The following is a 14047-nucleotide window of genomic DNA, read 5'->3' on the forward strand; positions in this document are numbered from 1 at the left end:
GTGGCAACTGAGTCACTGGGTGGAGCAAGGTAGGCTTCTCAATCTTCCAGAGTACCTGTTTGTCCCCAGCAGAGGCAGCTTTGCAGATGGTTTACAGGTGAAGTGCGGAGCAGTCCTCAACCCATTAAGCTGAGGCTTGAGGCACCTCCCTCTATCAAACAGCAGTTGCTAAGCTGAGCGATTTCCCTACACTTACTGGGTGGCAGAGCAAGTCACAGCTTCTCAAATCCTTCACTTGCTTTTGTACTCTGATCTGCTTAATTCTAGTGTCAGCCAAGGGCTTGTCAACCCAGATAATAACTTTATTGAGTTTCTGGCCATAATATAACTACACCGAAGGGTAGTTTCCATCTCGTTTAAACACTGCTTGAGATGGCAGCAATAAAGTGACAGCCATTTGGCTGCTCCGAGGTTCCTGCATTAATGCTGCGTCCACATATACTGTACTGAGTTATTTGGGAATGAAGGGCTGATCCCAAGGATCCACGTAAACTGGTTTCTGTCCTCCTATTACATGACAGCCTTGGATTCTGCCAAAGATTGCTTCCATGCAGCTGTTGTTGTTTAGTTGTTTAGTCGTGTCCGACTCTTCGTGACCCCATGGATCAGAGCACGCCAGGCACTCCTGTCTTCCACTGCCTCCCGCAGTTTGGTAAAACTCATGCTGGTAGCTTCAAGAACACTGTCCAACCATCTCGTCCTCTGTCATCCCCTTCTCCTTGTGCCCTCCATCTTTCCCAATATCAGAGTCTTTTTCAGGGAGTCTTCTCTTCACATGAGGTAGCCAAAGTATTGGAGTCTCAGCTTCAGGATCTGTCCTTCCAGTGAGCACTCAGGGCTGATTTCCTTCAGAATTGAGAGGTTTGATCTTCTTGCAGTCCATGGGACTCTCAAGAGTCTCCTCCAGCACCATAATTCAAAAGCATCAATTCTTTGGCGATCAGCCGTCTTTATGGTCCAGCTCTCACTTCCATACATCCCTACTGGGAAAACCATAGCTTTAACTATATGGACCTTTGTCGGCAAGGTGATGTCTCTGCTTTTTAAGATGCTGTCTAGGTTTGTTAAAATGCTTAAAGGCTGCTAATGGGCAGTGTTATCTGATCAGTATGGGAAGCTTCCTTTCCAGCTCTGGGGTTGTACTTTCTCAAGGCCAGCCTTGCTGTGGTTGGGTGGTGGTGGTGGTTGGGGCTGGAACCAGAGGCAAAAGTGGAAGGAGCACTCCAGCCATGCAAAAGCCAGTAGCTTCTACACATATGAACTTGGACACAAGCTAGGGGCATCATCACAGTTTAATGGCACATTCTAGCCATGCAGAAGTTCTCAAGAGCGTAGAGCAGGGATGTTGAGAGGCGTGTCCTGGGGACAGAGGGTGTGGCTTCAGGACAGTCCTGAGGCCAACATTCAGCTCCTGGGCCTGAGATTCCCCACCCCACCTTAAAATAATCCCGCTACCAAAAATCATGCAGGTGTACATGGTTACCATGTGTTACCATGGCACTTGTTTTTAAATGGGCACCTTTAAGATTTTCTATGCTGTTCCCCATTGTGGAGACAATTCAAGTATATCTAGCAAGCTTGTACAAAGTATCAACTAGAAAATAAATTTAGAAACTCCTACTCGCCCCCCCCCCCCGCCCTTTTAAAGCTGTGAGAGCAGAGGAGGAAGAAGACAAGAAAGAGGAAGAAAAAGCATGTCAAATACACACTTTGCCCACAGAAGGCAATATTTTTTCCATGCATTTTGCATGGACAGAACATTTCCTAGACAAGTGGGTCTGAAAAGGGAAAAGGGTGAAACAATAAAATACACCAGCTATAGGTCAACTCATTAGCAAGAAAAGCCTCCCTATTTATCATAATCAATACTTAGGTGTAATTAGTTCTGAAACTTACCAGTAGGTGACAGCCTTGAATCTTCAGTCATTGGTTTTCTCTTACAGTACCCATCAGTGAATACATAATGTACCATTGACAGCTCACTACTTTTATTAAACTATCAATCTGAGCATGTTTTTCCCTGACTCGGTAATACAACTTTTTCAAATACTCAACCGGAATACCAGTGTCTCATAGATTATAATGATGACTTAAAAGATTTATATCCAGCTTTCCATTTCTATCATAAGATAACCAAAGTGGCTTACACAGACAATTTTCAATATCTACCTTTTTTTTTAATCATCATCATCATTAACTTTATATCCTCCCAGGGGAGCCCAAATCAATGTTTAAAACACACATACACACACAAAAAAACCCCTACAAAAAGTGTAACAAGGAAAGCAACAGTGCAGTTATACAAATCCAAGACCAACAGAAAATGGAGGATCATGCCACATTTAAATGCCAGGCTGCCAGATCACAGATCACCTGTTAAAACTGAAATGGTCTGGTCAGCCTGTAAGCACTGCCAGTGAGGTAGGTGATTCCACATACTGGGCACTAGCACAGAGAAGACTGTTTCCTGTGTCACCATCAGATGAACCTCTGGGGAAAGTGGGAAAGGGCTCCCCCGCCCCCGATCTAAGTGGACAGGAAGGTGCACGTGGGAGGACTTTAAGGGTCCAACTCCTAATTAGTGTTGGGTTTTAATGGATGTTTTTTCTCTCACCTTCCCCAGTCCCCCAAACATAGCATTCTACAGCAATTCAAACAACACCTGAATGTTAATCATTCTTTTAAAACTTTGGATTTAGTAAGACTAGGATGCAATGAAGGCAGTATCAAACCCACACACAAGGGTTGAGTAAGCAAATGAAATGCATCTCCCCAGCTGCTTTCTGACCTAGAGGACATAAGCATAGCTGTCAACTTTTCCCTTTTCTTGCAAGGAATCCTATTCGGAATAAGGGAATTTCCTTTTAAAAAAGGGGAAAGTTGACAGCTATGGACATAAGTAATCACATTGCCCCACTGACCCCCCCTTTTAAATGTCACTTTTTTATTTAGAGAACAAAAAAACACACATTTTTATCCCTGTTAAGAACAAGGAGATATTCAATAATAACTAGTAGAGATGTTTAAAGGAAGCCATCCAAAGAAATTACTTACCCTCTGGGAGAAAATTTTCCGGGCTTTTACTATAGGAGATGGTAGCTCGGGAGTGCCAATCATACTGTGTTGCCCCATAACTTGAAGCCAACCCATTAGTTAAATGGTTAAATGGAGAAAGTATAAGTCTCCTTTTGATGAGACTGGGGAAACCTCTCTTTCCTTTTATATTAAAACAGATCTGAATGAAGTCCTAATCCTAAGGATATTTAGTTTTAAGCCAAACAAGGAGACACAAGCTGAAGCTGCAAGCAAGGGTGGTTACTCTGATGTGTTTCTATCTGTCGTCCTTGAGCCCTGAGAGCATCCTTGAGAACGCTCATAAAATTTATAAAGACCAGCAGTATTTCAAAGCTTAGAAGAGACACAGAGCACATTTACAACCACAGGCAAAATAAGAGGGGGACTTAAAGCAAGCAATGAATATTTATACAAGGACACGGAAATTAGAATTAGACATAGAAAACTGAAAAATGCAAATCAGCATTGATGACTGGCTTTTAGCCAAGGCAGATAACATGGAAGAGTTCTAGTTTAATAGGTAAAACAGGATCCAGCAGTTTCACACAGAAGCCAAGACAGGCTTCTTTCTGCCTTTGTTCCCAAAACCAGCCCAGATGCATTTGATCAGTGAGCTTTCTGCCAAGCCCTATTACAGACAAAACTTGTTCAAAAGAGTCCTGGTATTAAATACAACAAAGTGAAAGGAAGGGACTGGCATCAGTTCTAACCCATCCTGGATCTTCTTCTGGGAGTTTCCAGAGTAAAATATTCACAGTCAAAATTCCTAGGACGTCAATTAATTTCCTGTAGAATCCCACACAGGTGGGATCTAACAAACTGACTGCAGAAGGAAATACCAGTATGTAGAAAGTACAGTTGGAGTTTGATTGAGAAACTCCACATGCAAAACAAGTGCCATTCCCTGCTCTCCACAAAAGTAGATACAAACACAACTCAGAATGGTATTACAACAGTTATCAGTACTGAGGTTTGTAGGAGAATGTTGTGTCTCCAATGGAAGTAAGTAATATCATGTACATGGGATGCAGGTGGCACTGTGGGTTAAACCACAGAGCCTAGGACTTGCTGATCAGAAGGTTGGCGGTTCGAATCCCCGCGATAGGGTGAGCTCCCGTTGCTCGGTCCTGCTCCTGCCAACCTAGCAGTTCGAAAGCATGTCAAAGTGCAAGTAGATAAATAGGTATCACTCCGGCGGGAAGGTAAACGGTGTTTCCATGCGCTGCTCTGGTTCGCCAGAAGCGCCTTAGTCATGCTGGCCACATGACCTGGAAGCTGTACACTGTCTTGGTACAGGGTTCTGTCTTGGGCCCGGTCTTATTCAACATCTTTATCAACGACTTGGATGATGGACTCAAGGGCATCCTGATCAAATTTGCAGATGACACCAAACTGGGAGGGGTGGCTAACACCCCAGAGGACAGGATCACACTTCAAAATGACCTTGACAGATTAGAGAACTGGGCCAAAACAAACAAGATGAATTTTAATAGGGAGAAATGTAAAGTATTGCACTTGGGCAAAAAAAATGAGAGGCACAAATACAAGATGGGTGACACCTGGCTTGAGAGCAGTACATGTGAAAAGGATCTAGGAGTCTTGGTTGACCACAAACTTGACATGAGCCAACAGTGTGACACGGCAGCTAAAAAAGCCAATGTAATTCTGGGCTGCATCAATAGGAGTATAGCATCTAGATCAAGGGAAGTAATAGTGCCACTGTATTCTGCTCTGGTCAGACCTCACCTGGAGTACTGTGTCCAGTTCTGGGCACCACAGTTCAAGAAGGACACTGACAAACTGGAACGTGTCCAGAGGAGGGCAACCAAAATGGTCAAAGGCCTGGAAACGATGCCTTATGAGGAGCTGGGCATGTTTAGCCTGGAGAAGAGGAGGTTAAGGGGTGATATGATAGCCATGTTCAAATATATAAAAGGATGTCACATAGAGGAGGGAGAAAGGTTGTTTCCTGCTGCTCCAGAGAAGCGGACACGGAGCAATGGTTCCAAACTACAAGAAAGAAGATTCCACCTAAACATTAGGAAGAACTTCCTGACAGTAAGAGCTGTTCGACAGTGGAATTTGCTGCCAAGGAGTGTGGTGGAGTCTCCTTCTTTGGAGGTCTTTAAGCAGAGGCTTGACAACCATATGTCAGGAGTGCTCTGATAGTGTTTCCTGCTTGGCAGGGGGTTGGACTCGATGGCCCTTGTGGTCTCTTCCAACTCTATGATTCTATGATTCTATTCTATTGTATGGCTCCCTAGGCCAATAAAGCGAGATGAGCGCCACAACCCCAGAGTCAGCCACGATTGGACCTAATGGTCAGGGGTCCCTTTATCTTTGCCTGAATATCATGTACGCCTAATACCGCTTGTGTTGTTATACCATGTCTGGTATTATCTGTTAAGAAGAATTTCAGTAATCAGTGCTTTTGTTTGTTTGTTTGTTTGTTTTGTACCATTATGGCCTACCTTTCCTCCAAGGATCTCAAAGTGGCATACATAGTTCTTCCCATTTTATCCTCATAACAACTGTGAGATAGGTTAGGCTGACATTCAAAGCTGCATTCCAACTGGGCAAAGACACTCCGGTTGCAAAGCAGGGCCAGTGAAGGGTGTGGCCTGGGGAGAATTCTGAGGGCCAGGTAAGGAGTTCTGGAGGGCCACATTCAGTCCCTGGGCCTGTAGCTCCCCACTTCACCCCTGTTCTACACAGCTACTTCCCCAATTATTTCACTGGGGACAAAGCATATAAAAAAATATTTTAAAAAATTATTTATGCTTTTCAGGTTATACATTTCATTAATTTAACAATCATTTTAACATTTTAAAAACTTGACTTCCTTCCCCCTTTTTCTGCAGTTCCTTAAATTTATTTTTAATATCTTCTGCATATCCAAATTTACTTAATTTGCTCATTTATTCATCTACTTTAAATATATACTCTTATCACGCAGCAGGTTATTACAATAATCCTGCCAGTGTTCTTATCTGTTACAATTTATCTGTAAATATTCAATAAACTATTTCCATTCTTTTATAAAAAGTTTGTTATCTTGATTTCTTATTTCTTATTCTTACCGGAAGCATATACATTTTTTTATATGTGACATAGGGCCAGAATATTCTGTGTGCAAATAGTCAATGCCCACCGAGTTTTTTCCTCTGTGTATAAAACTCTGTTCAGGTAGAACCTAGCTTTGTGATTAGGAACCCCATCCAAAGCAGGGTGCTCAGTCACACTCATCAGATCTGTACAAGTACAGTTTGTGTACACATAAGCTCTTTCACAAATGATGCCAAACATGAATAGGTGGGGCAGGTTCCTGCATACAGGTTCTCAAATTGTCAATCCTGCCCCTGTATTAGAGCCTTCAATTCTTAAAATACTTCTTTGGGCAGTTATGAGGGGATATATACATAATCAATGTGCAAAGGGAGTGGAGCAAGCCTAAGAATATAGTCCTGGCCTGGAATAAGTCAGGTTGCTGTGCATCCCCTAGCAACTATCCATATTTCCTGACAGAGCTGGCCCTACCATTAGGCAGAGTGAGGTAGCATCCTCAGGCAGTTGCTTTTGGTAGCAGAGTAGCAAATTGTTATTATAGTGGGATGTTCTGCCTCAGGTGTCAAAATAACTTGGCCAGGTTTGCATACTACATACTACCTTGACTTGCTGAAGGAACCGGAGGGAACATTCTACAAGGTATATTTGGGTTGGTCTTAAGTTTTGGCTCTAGAATAGCAGCCTGAGTAACTACTCAGGCAGCTAAATGCAGAAGGCCCCACCTTCAACCCGAAGCTCTATCCCCTCTGCTGCAGCTCCAAACTCCAAACTTGCTGTGCTGTCAAGAGGAGAAAATGTGTCCTCTCAATTCCTATTACATCTGGAAAAGCCTCTCACTGTTCTTGCCTATTCCCAAGATGCAGGTTTCTCTCAGCATCTGAATTGCCAATGGCCTTCTCTGGTCATATTGCCATGCCAAACAGATGGGCTGCTCTCCCACTCACCTACCCAGCGCAGAGTCCTGGCTCCTCTTCTAACAAGCTGGTGGGCTGGCACTGCAGGCTCAGCAACAGCCGAGAAAAGAAGGGTGGGTGTGGTGGAAAGGCTCTCTGAAAAGAGCCAGTGTGGTATAGTGGTTAAGAGCGGTAGATTTGTAATCTGGGGAACAGGGTTCGCGTCTCCGCTCCTCCACATGCAGCTGCTGGGTGACCTTAGGCTAGTCACATTTCTCTGAAGTCTCTCAGCCCCACTCACCTCACAGAGTGCTTGTTGTGGGGGAGGAAGGGAAAGGAGAATGTTAGCCGCTTTGAGACTCCTTCGGGTAGTGATAAAGCGGGATATCAAATCCAAACTCTTCTTCTGAATGTCTCCATTTTAGGTATAGGATGTTTGCCATTAATTTTAAGGGCACACCAGGTTGTTGCCCCCCCCGCCCAAAGTTAAAAAGACAGAGAAGACCAATGTTCAAAGCAAGACACTGAAATTAGTCTGGAATTTACCCATGCTCAAATAGTGGGGTTGCTGCTAAAAACCTGCCATACTGATTCAAACCACTGGTCCATCTAGTTCAGTATTGTTTGCAATGACTGGCAGAAGCTCTCCAGGGCAAGAGTCTATTCCAGCCATTCATGGAGACGCTGGGGATTGAATCATCTATATACAAAGCAGATGCTTGGGTACTGAGCTATGGCCTTTTCTTCTGAAAAAATAATGACAAAAGGCCTGTTTTCCCACTCCTCCATTTTTCTTGAGTGGTGCCTGCATGTAAGCCCACCAGCTCCTGAATGCTCAAGTCCAGGCAAAGCTTTTATCTGGCAGGAAGTTTGAGAAATCACAGTGGCAATTTATACCAGCAATAGCCATCTTCTCTTGGGGTGGGGGGTCAGCCATCTTCACATCTCCAAAAGCTGCCTATCCCATTTACCTACCTATGCTCTGATGGACCAGAAGATAGCGACTGCCACTCAATCCAACTGTGTGTGTAAGACAGAGAGAGGGCTCTTAGAAATGGGCTGTGGTGTGCAGAATTTTGTCCCTCAAATTCCATCATCCATCATCAAGCAACAGAGCACCTGCGTTGTGTTACTCATGCAATCAGCAACATTCGAACATTGTGGCTTTTCCATCCCATTGCCCCATTTAAAGAATATGGCTCTCCCCCAAATAATCCAGGGTTCTGTGGTTTGTTAAAGGTGCTTGGAACTGCAAGGGGTAAACTATAATTCCCAGGATTCTTCGGGGCTGCTTTAAATGTATGGATGTGGATGCAATCATAAACAAGTGAAGTTCTTCGGACTCCGCCAGCTTGCCTGTAGTGTTTACGCATCCCACTTTGCTCAGTTTCCAGCGCTGGGAGGATGGGACCAAACTAAAGGCACATCTATCTTATTTTCACATGCAGGGGAATTATTTCCACTTGGCTTGGAATTTGCTGCTCCACTAATTTTGTTGTCTCCTCAATTGTCCATTGTCCCACATTTCCAAAGGCATTCCCCACCCCCAATTCACTTCTCTCTGCCCAATCCCCCGGGATTCTGGCAGGTACACAAGGAAGCCTATCCATCAACTCAAATATCACTGAGTTTTACAGAGATGAGGGGAGGGGAGAGGCAGAACCGCCTGACCTTTAGAACAACTGAGCGCTCGGGTTCCCTTCCTTGGCTGGGAGATGCTCTGCCTCCCTCCCTGCTCTGTAACCTTCTCCTCTCTGCCCCTGCATTTATTTATAAGCACTATCAATAATTGAGAGGCTGACTGCATGTGCACCTCTCCTCTTGGCCCCTGACATTTCCCTATTTCAAACTGCCTCTTCTGGTTAGTTATGCGCTTAATTTCCTCCCTCTGCCTTGTTAGGAATGTCAGAATCACCAGCCCGGAACAAACCAAGGAGTCACATTTCACCTTATTGGAAAGCAAAAGCAGCCTCCTTAGCTCACCTTCTCCTGAGTTAGGGATGACTAGGTAAAAAGTTCAACCTGTCTCAAGATCCCTACAGTAACAGAATATATTGAGGATTCCCTTTGGCTTAGTTCAGCAGGGCCAGCTTGATCATGAGGCAAGGTGAGGTAATGGTTTTAGGCAGGGGTTCAGCAAACTGGCCCATACCCCGGCCCACCACTCACATGCCTTATCACCTCCTCTCCTGCTGTTGCCGCTGCCCACCCACCCAATTAAAAATTGCAATTAGAAATGGTGCTGGATTAATGGTGCTGCCTCCCTGTGGAGGCCCCAGACAGTAAAAATAACTCCTCCTTCTCACTTGTGTGTACACTCTAGTGGGATAACACTGAACTAAGAAAGTTTGGCTGTAATTTTCTTTCAAGATCAAATAAATACAGTATTATTTTGACCCGTTGTCACAGGACCCCTAATAGACATGGGGTCCCTAGGCCATGCCTACTCTGCCTATTTGGTAATCTGCAACTGGTTAGAAACCATTCAGCACCTAGCAGAGTGCAGTGGGATTGCTACTATAGGCAGAAAAATAAGTAAGTGGCCCACCAAGACCCTCGTCATTTTCAAGTGCTCCATGGAGGGACAGAGTTTGGGAACCACTGGCATAAGCCATCATATTTCTGTCCTGAATCAGGAACTGTATTTTAAGAAGTCCACCTAGCTACGCTCAGAGGCTGGATTGTTAATCCTGAAAATTACAGTACCTGGTTGGCATTGTCTCATTGCGGTTCCAAAAGTGGCAAACTAGGCCTGAGATGCAGATGCAACTGAGTTTTCTACCCAGCTGCTGTCAAGAAGCAGACACTCTGCAGCACTCCTAGTTCTGTCTTTGGGCTTTCTCTCCCATTCTTCCCATCCTCAAGAAGGAAGATGGCTTCCTACCAGATCTTAGTCCCTTGCAGCTGTGCTGTGCACTGCCTGTTAGCTCTGTGGGGGACCCGGAGAGAATAATAAGAGAGCTGGTTAAAGCAATGGCAGGAGACGGATCTGTCACAGGGAATCACTTCGTCAGGACAGTGATGTGTAGCTTCCGGGCTTCAAGGGCCCGCCATCGTTCGTGGCTACCATTGGAAGGGGCTGAGGATACAAGGGAGAGAGCATCAAAGGACAGTGTCAACTCAGCAGCCCTGGTAGCTCCCAGGCTGTCGTATCCCATCAGCCCTCATCACTCTGACCTAACCGGCACTGTCCTTGCCAGGCTGGATGCGGTGAGACGCTTTATCTGACCACTCAGGACTGCAAGAGCTTCCTGCTGAATGAGGGTTCCTCACCTGAAGCAAATAGAAGCAGCTGTGGAGCCTCTGGTGACGCTGGTCCCCTTATTAACAGCAGCAAGGAGGAAGCAGGGAGAGCTTAACTTGATATCTAGTTCTCAAGTGGAATTATCACTGAGGGGGAAGCCCCTCACTCTGGCCATTGGAGCAAGTTAGAAGTATAAGAAGCAATGCTGCAGCAAAGCCACCTACTTACCTGTTGCTTCAGCAGAAGGTATCTACTTCCTTTCCCAATTCAAGCTATAACTTCTTGCCTTGGGTGCTCTGAGGCGTAGGGAGCAGTGGGAGTTGCGCTCCAGGAGGCTGAGGCAGGCAAGGGCCCACAGACCAGCTCCCTAGCTGGCCAGGTGGGTCTCACTAGCTCTGGGAAGAGGGCTGTGATTCCTCAGCGGGAGTAGGCTTGGAGCAGGTGAGGGTCACATGTCTCATCAAGCCCATATGCTGCAATCAGCATGCAAAATATAAAAGGGCAGCAGAGTGAGGTGCTTTGTCTGCTCAACTGCCCATGTTGAGGGACCTTGATGCTCCAGGATTTCTGTGGGACTCTATGCACCACATTGTTGAAATAAACACCTGCCATGATGGGCCCTTGTGCCTCTGTTGAGAGCTAAGACAGGAAGAGAAACTTTGGCACCAGTTGGTTCATCCTGAGCCTCATACCAAAGCCTTACATTTCTCTCTGTCCTTCATGTTCTTGGAGAAAAGGCCTGAAGCAGGACGGAGTGGGGTGGGGATAAAAATGGAAGGCAGCCATTTAGTGCAGCGATTAATTAAATTGCAATCCATTTCCATGTTGCCTCTTCTTCCTGACAACACTATTGATATTAGGCCTGCTCGTTACCTCTAATGATCCTATTATGTTTCTTTTAAGTGTTCCCTAACCCCACCCGCTCCCATACTCTAGACTTGAAATTTGCTCCAGACGTTAATCACCAAGCCAGCTTGAAGCCATTTCCCCACCATCTCTTTGGGATTTTCAGTGCAATTGGATAAATGTGCGTCTAAATGTTCCTTTCATTTTTTAATTGCTGTTTCGATAAAACAGAACATGCTCCTTCCTTCAGGCAAGCTGCTAATAAGGGTCTGACCTCTAAAGCGATAGGAAATTATTACTAACTGGATTCTTAAACCAATGGACAGATATGCTCTTATCACCTTACACTTGCAATTCTATATGCGCTTATTTGAGAGGAAGTCCCATTGAACTCAAGTGGGCCTTGCCTCCAAGTCAGCACATGCAGGATCACTCTGCAAAAAATTGCAGCATGGATCCCCCCCCCCCCCAGTAATGCACCCTTTTAACCATAGTTGTTCGTATGCAATTTCCACAGATTTCAGTGGGATTTACTTCAAAATGTGGGCTCAGCATTGCAGAGTCTACACTTTTGGTCATACGAGCCTCTCCAGCATCAAACTGCCACCACCAACACCCCACAATTTTCAATATTCAGGCTGTGGTGCCTCTTGCACATGTAGCCAAAACTACACACAAGAGGGAAATATTGAGAACCTGAGATTTGCAGAAGTACAAACACATCTTTGGGATGAGGGAACTGCCCAATGTGGAATGAGCATGTTCAGCAGCAGCAGCAGGAGGCAGAAAATGGGGGTGGAAATAGAATGGAGCACCTAAGCAAGGGCTTTCCAACTGCACTGCAACATTTTGTTGCAGGCTCCACTTGCCCAGTAGCGATTGAGAAGGCTTCTGGGGCAACTGTTTAAGATGTTGACAGGTGCATGAATTGACCTTGAAGCCTCTGCTTCCAAAGCATATTCTTGTTTGCTGGCGTGCATCGCATCTCCTGTTGCTGCTGTACTTTTTAAAAGGCCACTTTGCCTGCTGGTAAACCCCACCTCCCCTGCTGCGATGAGAAGCCACAGGCAAGTGCCAGCAAGAGAGCCCCCATGAGATAAACCTCTTCCTGGGCTGCTAAGCACCATTCTGTGCAGAACAATTAAGAGGAGCAGATGGGATGATTCCTGCACTAGCATCTCTTCCTTTGCTAAAAAGCAGGGAGGAGGAACCAAATCCAATCTAATTAGAGGGTAATTACCATTCATCCCAGAGACGACTGTAGGAGACAGAACCCTACTTTCCCTCCCATCTATTAATAGTCATCAGCAGGCACACAGAACCTGCTGGGAACCAGGCAAAGTGGAAAGCACTAGCTATGCCTGCATCTGATGGAACTTGCAGCTGGTACCGGCACAAGCCCAGCACTTGTGCAGGTGATTTTGCTTTCTTCTTCCAAGATGCAAAGATAAAAAGAAAGGATTTTATGGCCTTTTAAGAGATGCTCATTGCCAGATTGTTCGATGCAAACATACCTATGAGCTATTGCCTCATAGGATGATGTGGGGTAGTAGCAGAAGAATACAAATTCCTATAAGGATTTAACAGTTTCAGGGAATCAAAGCATTGCAGCCTGCAGGAACCCCACCTTTCTTTTGGGGAAGGAAAGGCTGAGAGGTGCATTGTGTGTTATTTGCTCCTGGGTGGAGTCACCATCACTTCCCCTTTCAAAAGAGGGGATCATAAGCCTCAACTTTTTGTTGGATTTCACATCCTCTCATTTACAGGATGGGAAATCTAGCAAAGTCATTCCAAAGTTGGCAGCAGTCACAGTGCTGTGAAATGTGAAGGTTTCAGAAATAAGATTCAAGTTGGCTGGCAGCAGGTCAGTCCAGCCTTGTGCCCAAGCAAAGATGGCCTCAGGTTGTCTAAGTGGCATAGGCACACACACACAGAGAGAGAGAGACAAGATGGTATCATTTCCCATCAGTGTTATGTTCAAAAAGTTATTTTGCAACCCAAAGGGACAATATTTTTTAAAAAGCAGAGCTCAACGGCTGCTCAGTAAATCAGCAAATTCAATGAGAAAGGCCATTCTGTGACAATTTATGTGGCTGCATGATCTCATTATACATGCCGCCCTGCCTGCAGTCTTTCCCAGGACTATGTCCTGTCTAGTTTCCAGTATGCCAAGTGATGGGGCTCTCCCCATTCTCTAGAGACAAACTGTTTTGCATTCATCAGAGTTGTGTGTAAAGAACATTTTCTGGATGTTAAGCTCATTTTTTTTTAATTGAATAATTTCATGCCACTTTAAAAATGGGAATAAGATCAAACAAACACATCTTTATATATTTTAAGCATACTTTTTATGCCACCCCAAGTACAGTTCATAATTAGTTCATAATGAACTGTAAAGTTAAGTACATGAAATTCAGGCTGCGATCCCATATTTGGAGAGCCATCGTGCAGAAATGCTGCTAGCCTTTTCAGCTCTGTAGGCATGATTTGGATTTTTCAGGGAGTGCAGTTCCCCTCTGGTCACTTCTATCCCTCCTGGATCAGTCCCCTCAACACAGGGAGATGGGAAGAGAGGAAGCCCATGTGTACATACTTTGCTTTTCCAAGGGATTTCGGATCCAGTAGAACTCACGAGTCTTGAAAAGCACACGTAGCTGAAAGAGGAAGTAGGAAAGAGTGTCATTCTTCTCACTTCCTCTTTCAGCTCTACGTACGTGCTTTTCAAAGGTGAAAAACATAACTTTACCATCTCATAACCAAGAAAGCTGTGAGTCGGAAGCCTCAGAGGCTTCTTGGGCACCCAGGGAAAACCTCAAGGATTTAATTGCACCCATGAGCACCATGATGACAACATGGATGATGGAGTGCATTTGTTTTCTGTAGCTCCAGGGGGCGGGACTTGAAGCCATGCGGGCTCAAAATA

Source organism: Podarcis cretensis (genome assembly GCF_951804945.1).
Source record: "Podarcis cretensis genome assembly, chromosome: 3".
Taxonomy (NCBI): domain Eukaryota; kingdom Metazoa; phylum Chordata; class Lepidosauria; order Squamata; family Lacertidae; genus Podarcis; species Podarcis cretensis.